The sequence below is a fragment of the Chrysochloris asiatica genome, unplaced genomic scaffold, assembly GCF_000296735.1.
Source record: "Chrysochloris asiatica unplaced genomic scaffold, ChrAsi1.0 scaffold00059, whole genome shotgun sequence".
NCBI lineage: Eukaryota > Metazoa > Chordata > Mammalia > Afrosoricida > Chrysochloridae > Chrysochloris > Chrysochloris asiatica.
In genome coordinates, this window is record NW_006408577.1 from 17,277,903 (window position 1) to 17,290,506 (window position 12,604).

Below are 12,604 nucleotides of genomic sequence, written 5' to 3' on the forward strand. Positions count from 1 at the left end.
TTTTTTTTTTTTTTAAATTTTTTATTGTGAATTATGTGATAGTTTACATGGGAGAACATTAGTTTTACATTCATTCTATCATATATCGTTTCCTTGCCATGGTTACAATCCCCTCCGTGCATCATCAAACAACCAAAGGGTATACCCTGCAAGCCGGTCCCCCCCTCCGGTCTTCAGCACACAGTCCCTTTCTCTCTCTGGATCTAAAGTCTCCAGCTGCTCCATCTCTCCATGTCATCATTTCTGCCTCCATTTCAGGTATCACTGCTTCTCTGGGTAGGGTCCTGCTCTCCGCTCTTCTCCATTGATGGTCCTAGGGACCTCTGCTCCTAGACTGGAAAGTTAATCACTCCCCTCCTTGCTATAACATGTCTACCTTTACATTTCCAACCCTCACAATCAGTCCTGATAACAGTTATTCACTATTGTATTACAAGAGACCCATCCGCATTTCATTTCATCAATGTCGCCTAGACGGATTGGATATTACTCAGTGGAAATTCTACCTTCCTCCAGGCCCTCTGGAGCCATGGTATTTTCAATAATCTCATATGCATGTGAAAGCTGGACAGTGAATAAGGAAGACTGTAAAAGAATTGATGCCTTTCAATTGTGGTGTTGGAGGAGAATACTAAAAGTGCCATGGACTGCTAAAAGAACCAATAGATCTGTTTTGGAAGAAGTGCAGCCAGAGTGCTCCTCAGAGGCCAAGATGGCCAAACTCTGTCTCTCATACTTTGGACATAGTGTCAGGAAGGACCAGTCGCTGGAGAAGGATATCATGTTTGGTAAGGTAGAGTGTCAGAGAAAAAGAGGAAGACCCCAATGAGATGGATTGGCCAAGTGGCAGCATCAATGGACTCAAGCGTCGCAACAATAGTGAAGTTGGCCCAGGATCAGGCAGTGTTTCGTTCTGCTGTGCATAAGGTCGCTATGGGTCGGTATGGACTCGATGGCCCCTAACAACTACAACAACATACTATGTAAACCAGGAGTTTTCAAAGTGATCCTTGACATGGTTGGGGCCACAAAACACTTTGACAATTAAATTTAAACCATAGGTCTTTTCCCTAAGAAATACCCATACTCATATAAATAACACTTTGCATGTAATTTCAGGGGTTTCATGGGTCACTTGAAATTTATTCCAATGACCTCGTTCCAGATATACAACGCTCTTTTTTTGAAAATAATGAACGTAAGTTAGTTTATTGCTTATGACTTTTAGTATGTTTTCTATAATATAAATAAAATTTGTGAATTAATGAAAACTAGATTATTTGAACTAGAAGAATTAGACATTTCAATGTAAATTTTGTATGATTTTTCCTATGTTCTTATACTATAATGCTCTGTATTTTGCTACCTTTTGTTACTGAGAATACTGTGTTACTTTTTATGTGTAAACGTATCTTACAATATAAATTCCTCAAATGCAGGTAATAGAAAACTGTGTATTTATTGTTTTAAATTTATTTATATGAATACTACTTTTCTAAATAGATTATATGCTTTCCTTACCCATGCTGGGCATATAATATAATGATAACAGTAACAACCAGTTTACCATATGATGGAGTTTAAACAAGTGTTGCTTTATTTCATCTTCTTAACAGCCATTTTACAGTTCAAAACATTACATAGGTCAGACAGCTAGTAAACAGCAGACCTACAGATGTGTTGGAGACCTGGTATGGTGCTAGACGATAAGCACTGAACTGCTAACCGCAGTCAGTGGTTCAAACCCACTAGCAACTCATCAGAAATCTTTTACAGGGTTGCTACAAGTTGGAATCAACTCAATGGTACTTAACAACAACAACACAGATGTGTTAAACAGAAACTTGACACCTCTCCACTCACATTACAATTGTTGTTTGGTAACATGGAATGGATTTCTTCTCACAAAGCCTGCATATTAGAAGCTCTTGGAGAACTTTTCAATATAAACCCAAACCAATTCCACTGCCAGTGCATCAGTTCCAACTATAGCAACTCCATATAGGGATTTATGGGAGCACACAGCCACTTTGTTCTTCAGAGCAGCTGGTGGGTTTGAGCCACTGAGTGTGCTATTAGCAGGCTTTCTAACACCTATCCCACATAAACAGGTTCCTGGGCTCCAGGTACTCTGGGGGTAGTCTAGGATTCTGTATTCTTTAGCTGTCAGCCTGGCACCAGACTCAGTGCTTAGAAACCAAGGGTTGATCTTAATGGTTTGTTGATTGTTTAGTAAGTGAGTCAGAAAAGATTTGTCCAGAGAAGCACTTCTCAGAATGTAGTTCTCAGGCCATAACAATTACCTGGGAAGCTATTAAAAATAGTGGTATGAAATGTGCTACTGCATTAAAAAAATTGAAAGAACTGTTTCAGGAACCCTTGGTTATCCTTACATTCACTTAATTAAGAACAAATATTTAAGAGGAGTGATTATTATTGTTAGGTGCAGTTGAGTCAGTTTCAACTCATAGAGACCCCATAGTGATCCCATGCACAACAGAACGAAACACTGCCTGGTCCTGCACCATCTTCACAATTGTTGTTGTGATTGAGCGCATTGCTGCTGCCACTGAGTCAATCCACCTCGGTGGGGGTCTTCCTCTTTTTCGCTGACCTTTCATGATGTCCTTCTCCATGGATGGGTGCCTCTAGATAACAAGTCCAAAGCATGAGAGACGTCTCACTGTCCTGGCTTCTAAGGGGTGTTCTGGTTGCACTTTTTCCAACACAGATTGGTTTGTTCTTGTGGCAATCCATGAATTCGCTCAGTGTTCTTATCCAACACCATAACTCAAATGCATTAGTTACTTTACAGTCTTCTTGATTCATTGTCCAACCTTCAAATGCATATGAGGCAATTGAGATACCATGGCTTGGTTCTGGGGCACATTAGTCCTCAAATGGACATTTTTGCTCTTGAACACTTTAAAGAGGTCTTGTACAGAAGATTTGCATAATGCAATATGTCATTTGATTTCCTGACTACTTCTTCCATGAATTTTGATAGTAGATTCAAGGAAATAAAGTCTTTGACAACTTCAATCTTTTCTTCCTTTGTCATGATGTTATTTATTGGTCCTGTTGTGTGAGTGGTTTTGTTTTCGTTACACTGAGGTGCACTCCATACTGAAGGCAATGACCATCTCTAAATACTAACTTCAGTCATTGACGAGTGGTGGCCCTACCTCAGCTGTGATGTTTCCATATGATCATAGCTTGGGGGGGTGGCGGGGATGATATAGCGTCCATGACTGAGTCTTGACATGTAACAAATGAGATTTACTTGTTTGAAGAGATTTTGGTCCTTTTTTTGTGTATTTGGAGAAGGAATTTTGTATGTCAGTTTTTTTCAACCTTAATGTTTTGTTTGTATTAAATAAAAGGGTATGGAATGATGTTTTGTATAAAAAAATTCAGGACATACACATAATAATTTTTAAAAAAATATATAAGAAACTGATAACATTGGTTTGCCTGTGGGAGGAAAATTGAAAGAATTCTGGGACAGGAATAGGAGGGAGATTCTTAATGTAAAATTAAAACAAAATATAATTTGTATTGTGATTCAAGAATATTTTTGTAATGAGCAAGGTTTATCAATTCTAATAAAGTTCACATCTGTGAAAACCATTCCAAATTTGTGGCCGTTGAGTCAATTCTGACTCATAGAACATCTGTGAGACTCCTGCCCTCAAATGTGCTTCTTTTTGCCTTCAAGCCAGTTTAAATTTGGGCTGTTCTTTTTCTAGACCTCTTTGAAGGACCCATAGGATAAGCACTGGCAGTTCAAACCCATCAGCTGCGCCCAGGGGGAAAGAGGAGGCTTTCTGCTGTCATAAAGATTTATAGCAGTGGAAACCCTATACAGGGTATCTAGGAGTTGGAACCCACTTGACATCACTTAATAACAACAAATATCTGTTAGAGCAAAAGAACAGAGAGAGATATACTCTCTTATGTGTCTATCTATAAGAAATATATCACAGACTTTGCAGGTAAGATTTCAACGATTCTGAAGAAATTCACCATGTATATTGTTGGGGGAAAATTGACAGCTTAGAAATCCATTTGGTGCCATAACAAAATACTGATGTGAAAATAAAATAGAAGAAGAAAATTTGGTTGGATCAAATTGGCTAGAATTAATATCTAAGTGAGAAGTTCACTTAATTAAGCCATGCTGTTTTTGGCGCTGCCAAGTTGGTCCCCAGTTCATGACAACCCCAGAAACAAATAAAAGGATGAATGAAAAAGCTGCTCAGTCCAGCATTATCCTGAGGATTGGTTTGGGATCTGACCATATAGTGTTTTCTACAGAGCATTGACTAGCTGACTTTCAGGAGTCATCTCCAAGCCATTCTTCCTAATCTATAGCCATCTAGACACTTCACTGAAATCTGTTCAGTGTCATTACAAAAAGCAGACCTCCACCGATGGGCATGTAGGTGTTGTGCTTAAGGTGCATCGACCAGGAACTGAACTTAGGTATTCCACATGGAAGGCAAGATGAGCCACTGCCTCCAATTAAGCCAATATACTAAATTAACCATTTGTTCAGACAGAATATATTACTAGATCTACTTTTCTGATTGATTTGCTTTTTTCTTTTCTTAAATCTGTTTGATCTTAGCCTCCCAGGTTTGCTGCTGTCAACTTCTTTTTCCCTGTAGGATTTCTGCTCTCACAAAAATGTACAGCGTCAGCCGGTATTTTTTCAGCCACATTATTTATTATATATTGGCCATCTAAGTCTTTTGAGGGGAGTATTGTGGCTGTATAGGATAAGTACTGGACTGAGAACCACAAGGTCACTGCAAGTTGGAACTGACAACATGGCCCTTAAACACAACCCCATGGTATGGTCCATTTTCCTCTCAAGGTTTGCTTCCCTTTGACAGTTCCTGGCTCTTTCTTAAATAAAACCTTTCAAGGACTGGTTTAGTAAAAAAAGTATTTTTATTTTCGTTTCAAAAGGATCACATGAATCTCTTGAATTGAAGGGACAGTATAGTTGTACTGGTATTTAAACGTTATGAAACATGGTTTATAGTTATGTTTTTTCTCCCTTACATTGCATCACTACCTCCCTTTCTCCTCTGTGGATTTATATACATTAAATTAGTGCATGAGTAAACTGAAAAAAAAAAAAAAAAAAGCTTCCTTATAATCTCAGCAACAATGGATGAGAAACTGGACATTTTTAAACTATACTTAAAAAAAATTTCTTTTAGTTACATAGAAAAAGCTTAAATTCATACAGCCCATGGAGAGAGAAAAAGACCCTTCATTTATATATTTATATAACAATATACTATGATTGTTGTTGTTGTTAAATGTCGTTGAGTCAGTTCTGACTCATAGTGACCCTGTATAGGGTTTCCAAGGAGCCGCTGGTGAGATTGAACTGATAACCTCGTGGTTCAAACTGACTTTGCAGTCCAGTGCATTAATCCACAGCACCACATTATTTATTATATTTTGGGCATCTTAGTCTTTCAAGGGGCGTATGGTGGCTGTATTGGGTAAGTACTGGACTGAGAACCACAAGGTCAATGGTTTGAGCTCACTAGCTTCTCTGTGGAAAAAGATGAGGCTTTCTGCTCCCATAAAAGATGCACAGCCTCAAAAACCCTATAGAGGGTTGCTATGACTTGGAGCTGAGTCCACGTCAACAAAACAAAAACAGCAACAAAAATCTTTTAACCTTAATTAAGAGAAAAAAAAAAAAGCATGTAGAATTCCAGGACTATGGAATCTCTATTAATAGTAGTACAATCATCTTTGCAATTCCATACCCAGTCCAACATCTTGTCTATTCTAAGCCTTTAATAACTATAATTGAATGGGTAAACAAATTAAATCAATACATACAGTAGCAATTATTTTATATTATTAAGAAAAGGGGATATTGTCCTAACTGTATTTCTGTAAATTTAGTTAGGACAATATGTGGAATAGTTATGTAGGGGTCCTGATGAGGCACTGTAGGATAAGCACTGGACCACAAGGTTAGTTTTAACCACAAAGTTGGTGGTTCAAATTCATTAGCCACTTGTCGGAAATGCTATAATAGGTTGTTATGAGTCAGATCCGACTGAATGTCACTTAACAACAACAACAACATGTAGGCTTGTTGATTTTCTTGGGAATTATTAAATGTCCTCACTGAGCTCACGTATTCAAGTGAATTTGAGGGTAATAGTAATAATAGTTCTCTTAATGCCTGTCACAATGCTAGATGCTTCATATGTGATTATTTTATTCTGTCATAAATCTGTAAAGTAGCTACTACTACTATCTCTATGTCACAGATAAGAAAATTGAGGCTTGAAAAAGTAGCTCAACTTATAAAAGGAGCGCCTCATCTCAAAGCTAGGCAGTCTGATGGCCAAGTCTGCACTGTTCTACCTGTTGCAAGTACATCGGTAAACAACATAGGCCCATATTTCTATGTTAGCTAATTAAATGAATGTTTTGGATACATAGAATTTGAAAACCAAGGCTATGTCCATTGTCTGAATATTTATCATGATTTCATGAATTTAAATTACATTGAATTTTAATTTCCATCTTTCCAAACCATCTAGGGAGCTCTGATGCGGTGCTGTAGGATAAGCACTGGGCTCATAATCACAAGGTCAGTGGTTCAAACCCATCAATCACTCCTTGGAAACCCTATACAGGGTTGCTGTGAGTGGGAATGGACTCAATGGCACTTAACAACAACAAACTATCTAGACATTTTTATTTTCTAATAGAAAGTCTGTTTTTATTAATTGACAAAGAGGTTGTTAATTATCAATGATATAAAAATGTAGAAACCAGTTTTATAAGGAAGTGCCCATGAGACAAAAGCAAGAAAGTTTTGGAAGCTGGCAGCCGTGATATAACTCCAAGGATTATTTAGTATCGGTTCCCTAAGTGTGGGAACTGACTTGACAACACTTTACAACAAAACAACAAAAGGGTCTATCAGGAAATACTGGTTTTGAGAATTTCTGAACTAATAATAGATGTTAGATTGAGTAATCTGATTTGTACCTAATTAATCTACAGGAACAAATTGTTAAAAATTCTATCCTTAAATAAAATTCTATAAAATTGGGGTAGTTGCTAAGTGCTGTCAAGTCCATTCTAACTCACAGTGACCCTGTGTAGGGTTTCCTAGGAGGGACTCCTTTGAACCACCGGCCTTGCAGTTAGAAGTGCAGTGCTTATCCTACAGTGCCACACAAGGAATCCTATAAAATTGTTATTTGCTATTGTTATTGTTAAATGCTGTCAAATCATAATGACTCTGTATAGGGTTTCCATAGAGAGGCTAAAGGGTTAGAACTCCAACTTGTGGCTAGAAGTCCAGTGTTTATCCTGCATCATCATACCAGCTCCATGTCAAAACAAACATTTACATGCATACATACACATACAGAACAAAGGGCTCTACTGAAAATGTGAAATTTAGAGGGTTTTAGCAATCTATTTTTGCTTAGTTACTGTTTCAAAAATTCTTAAAAGACTGAAAAGTTTGGGATGTTCAGATCCACAGATCAGAGGGGTTTTGTGGGTTTATGTGAATTAATGGGTCTTTGTGTGTATGAATGGAGGCTTACGTGTATGTGTGTATATGTGCAGTTATGAAAGTGGGTGGGTAACTGCATTTTTAATGTGTCTGTTTAAAAGTTTGTATTTTATTTATCTGCAACCTTCTGAAGCACAAGGTATCTTATTTTTCTTTGAATCCCTAATGTCAAGTACATTGCATCAGAGCAGGTCTTCAATAAATGTTAGTTGAATGCTCTACTGAGTGAATAGTAGAATGGAGTTGGAAAGAATGAAAGAAAACAGCCATTGTGCTAGATGAGACACTCAGACAAGATAATCAGTGATATGGTCACATAAATTCTCACCTAACATTGTGCTATTTGGCATACAGAGTCTCCCAGGAAGGAAAAGTGACTCTTAAAAAACTAGGGTCACCTTCCTCCTTTTCTTTGTGTCCATGAAGACAAAGGAAATAAAGTACTGGCCTCAGGAGCCCCAATGGTATCAAAGTCCAATGTGAAAGGATGATTTCACCAGCCAGGTTACTACTAATGTTTTATGTGATCTGGGTGCAGTTGTAGACACCAATATAACTTGAACATTGTACTGACTTGTCAGTTTATTGCTACTTCAAATCATTGAAAAATATAAAATTCTGGCAAAAGAAGTGACAGAATTATCATATGGTGTTAATAGTGAAATTGCAGGTCACTCTGTGCTTTAGCAGCGTATGTAAATTAATCCAGGCTTTTTCTTTCTACAAAAATGAAAGGCGGACATTTTTAAAACAGAAACTATCCCCTCTTCATTGTTTTTGGCAAATAATTGCATTATTATTCATTCAGTAACTTGCTAATTACAGGATGTCACAAGTATTTTATATTAGCCAAGAATTTGTAAGGCTGAGGGTAGCAGGAATGCCTTTTTAAAGGTTTTTGTGTTTTCTTTTTTTCAACCTATCTCAGTCTTTTGACATTTTGACATTGTGATTAGATAGATCTCTTTTCTTCTAAGGCACAAAGAAAAAGAATCAGTCCTACTTGAAAATAATAATTTCAGGGGTCTCTATGTGGATATACTACCCATGAAAAACTCTTTAAGGAAAATGAAAATTGACTGAAAACCTTAGCTCTCTGAACTATAAGAAGAGAGATACCAAATACTTTTTAAAAAGTAGGTAAAGGACTGAAGAAGCAAAATTACAGGAAGTTAAACTTGACATGTAAGACAGCTCACAAACATTGATAATTATCTCATGAATATTTGGGGGCTTGACATTAATTTAGTTCCCTGGCTCATTTGAAGTGACTCTTCCAAGGATGATCGGTAATGAGTTAAATAAACCTTTCCTGCATACCCAGGGATGCCTCGTAGCATCTGTAGGAGTGTGAGGATGCAAACCCTGCCAGGTAGCAAATTACTTATTCATGTGTCTGGTTTGTGGCTGCCCTCTCATTTCACTAGATTTTGTTTCATCTATTAAACATGTCTTCTCTTATTCCTCTTCCAAAATCTTTGATTTAATACCCATTCCATATTTTGATCATACAACGGTCCTAATCATGTTACAGCACCCAACTGCATTTATGAGGTTGCTTTGTTATTGGACTGTGGTTTCCCTTGAGTCTCTGGGGCTATTATGCAATCTGCTTTGGACTGGCCAGTACATGAGGTTAGAGCTGTAGTCTGCACTCTGTCAGAATTGTGATGTGCCAGATGAATTATATTAATAACTAGAGAACAGTACGCACCTTCCATTCAAGATTCTTGTGATACTTTAAGTCGATTTAACTCATAACTCTCACATCACTGCTTTTGATCAAACTTAGTAAGTTTCATTTGTAGAGAAACTGTTGTTGTTAGGTGCCATCGAGTCAGCACTGACTCACAGAGACCTTATGCACAGCAGAACTAAGAGAGACTAGAGTGCAGGAATAATTGTAAGTTGTGAGGGGGAGAATGAGATAAGAAATGCGAGCATGTGTTTTAAAAATATCAAACTCTCTATGCAAGAGGATGGAAAATCATTGAACAGGAAGTTCTTACTTTTCCTATGTTTTTATTCAGGTACCATATGTGAGCATGGACTAATCCTTTTATTTATTTTTATTTTTGGGATGGAGGCAAACCTTATAGTTGGAAACCTGGGAGGAAGGAATAAAGTCCTTCTCCAGATCTATTACTCAGGGCTTCTTTGAACTTTCTCAAAAGTGGCCAGGCTTATTTTGTACATAGTAAAAACGTTGTTGTTGTTGTTAAGTGCTGTTGAGTTGGTTCTGACTCATAGAAACCCTGTAGAGGTTCCCAAGGAGCGGCTGGTGAATATGAACCAATGACCTTGTGGTTCAAAGCAACCTTGAGGTCCAGTATTTGTCCCTACAGCACCGCGCCAGGACTCCAAAAACTTAGCTGTCATCAGTATTGTTGTTAAGTGCCATTGAGTTGGTTCTGACTCATAGTGACCCTGTACAGGGTGTTGGAGGAGAAGTTGGTGAACTGCCAAGCATATTCACTTGTTTATAATAGGGCCAAGCCCAGGTAGAGAAGGTCTTGAGAATGCTAAGATATGTTGATTGAAGCCAGTTTAGGATATAATGGTCAAACAGTCAATAGGCATCTGAACATACAAAGACTGGGCTGGTAATCCTTTCCATTGGGTGGTACCAGAACTGTAATAACAACAAATAAAACCAGTATTTGTCAAGTTGATTCTGACTCATAATGACTCTATGTGTGTCACAGTAGAAAATTGTTCTCTGCAGAATTTTCAGTGGCTAAGGTTTTTTAGTAGATTCGAAACTACCAGCCGCTCTGCGGGAGAAAGATGAGGCTTTCTACTCCCGTAAAGATTTACACCCTCGGAAACCCTGTACAGGGTTGCTATGGGTCGGAACTGACTCAACGGCACTTAACAACAACAACAACAACAACAACCAGAAGTTTCTTCCTAGGTGTGTCTGGGTGAACTAGATCCTCCAACCAGCCTCTAAAACGGAAAGTACCATGAACTGTCGAAAGAACACACAAATTTGTCTTGGAAGAAGTATAGCCAGAATGCTCCTGAGAAGTGTGGAGAGTGAGACTTCATCTCTCATACTTTGTACATATTGTCAGGAGGGACCAGTCGCTAGAGAAAGACATGATGTTTGGAAATGTGGAGGATCAGCATACAAGAGGGAGACACTCAATGAGAAGGAATGACACAGTTGCAAAAATGGGCTTACATATAACAGCAATTGGGGGTGGTGGTGCAGGACTGAGCAGTGTTTGGTTCTGCTGTGCATAGGCTCATTGTGAATCAGAACTGACTAGATGGCATCTAACAACAAGAAGAAGATTGTTTAAGAATTTCCAAATTTAGCATGTGCAAGGATCTCCTGCTGTGGGAAAAAGATGAGGCTTTCTGCTCCCACAAAGATTTACAGCCTCAGTAATCCTACACAGGGTCGTTATGAGTTGGACTCCTGATGTAGCACTGTAGGATAATGTACTGGACTGCAAGGTTGGCTTGAACTACAAGGTCAGGTCTGCAGTTGAAATTCACCAGCTGCTCCAAGGAAGCCCTATAAAGGTACACTGTAAGTTGGAACAGACTTGATAGCACACTAACATGAGTCAGCACTTAGTAACAGCAACAAGAATCATCCATGGAAGGGAAGTGAAGACTCCATGTCTTCTACCCTATCATGAGAAACTGTGACGCAACTGGTCTGTAGTGGGACTAAAAAATCAGTAGGCAAAGCCAGTTCTTTAACTCTTTCTAATGCAGATTTTCAGAAACCTCAGCTACTCTGGCTCCAGCCATATCTTTTTCTGCACCACCCCCCCCCCACTTCATTCTGTTACAATGGATTTATATTATTTTTTAATGTATATAATTCAGTGTCATGCATTGAAAGTTTTTTTTTTTTTTTACACATGCTACATGTTTCAAGTGATATGTATGTGGTGTGAAGAGACATGGACAGGTAATTCGATGCACTGATTCAAACACATCAACGATGGAAGATTCAGCAGAATTAATTTGGAGTAAACCAAAACACAGTGGTGAGGAAGAAACAGGAACTGTGGAGAGATTACTCTTTTGCCAGGTCGTTAGCTCCAGTTCCCACACAACTCTCTTGTTTCATGCTTAAAAGATAGAGGAGAAAAACTGAAATTTGAATTGTCTTGAAAGATGAGTAAGATTTAGACAGAGAAGTGTGGTGGAGCGAATTACCTTGGGAGGTAGGCCATAGATTGGATCATTCTGATTTCAAAGAACTCTTCCTATGGAAAGTGGTGGAACACAACACTCTAGATAGACTGTAAAGGGCCTCAATTCTAGTCCAAAGAGTTTGCCTTCATCTTCTGAGCAACGGGGAATCCTGAAAGCTTCTTGAGCACAGGGTGATAAGGAGGTCAACATGATGGAAGAGATGCTTTAGGAAGATTACACTGGCAGTGGAGTGCAGGCAGAGGAACTAGTTACCAGCCTATTGCCGTAAACCAGAAAGGCTAGGAAGGCAAGCCCAGGAGTGAGGCATAAACTCCAAGGAAGCATCAGTAGGCCTTAGTGACTGGATACTCAGGGAATATTGTCATGAAGCAGTAACACAAAAATGTCACCACAATGCTTTTCCTGCTTTACCCTTTCCTGCCTTTTTCCTGGCCTGCCTTGTGTTCCAAATAGGAAATGTGTTAGCAGAGCAGCCAAGCTCTGGGATGCAGCTGCATGGATGACTCAGGAAGGCATTCTTTCCTGTTAGGAAACATCTTCTTTCTTTGCTATTGGGGCAGGGACAAATGGGGTTGCTCTATCATGACAGTGATATCATGTGAGTACCCTTAACTACAGTAACATAATTGTTCATTCTATTAATGCTCGCCTGCCTGATTCCAGGAGTGACTTACAATGACTGAACCAAGATCAGAGCAGCAGAAGATTCTTATTCATAGCCACTGCCTTCATGAGCAAGCAAGTTCTCTCCAAGGCACCGTGTGCCCCACACCCTTTTTTAGTACCCATGATATAGTTGGAGCAGAGGTTTAACGTTTGCTCCATTTTCATGTATCAATCATG

At 38.7% G+C, this 12,604-nt stretch overlaps 1 protein-coding gene across 1 annotated transcript in view; it reads right to left on the reverse strand.

The window, feature by feature from the left end:
- Positions 1-12,604, reverse strand: part of TMEFF2 (transmembrane protein with EGF-like and two follistatin-like domains 2) — a 362,975-nt gene that overhangs the window by 76,027 nt on the left and 274,344 nt on the right. The window lies entirely within an intron of this gene.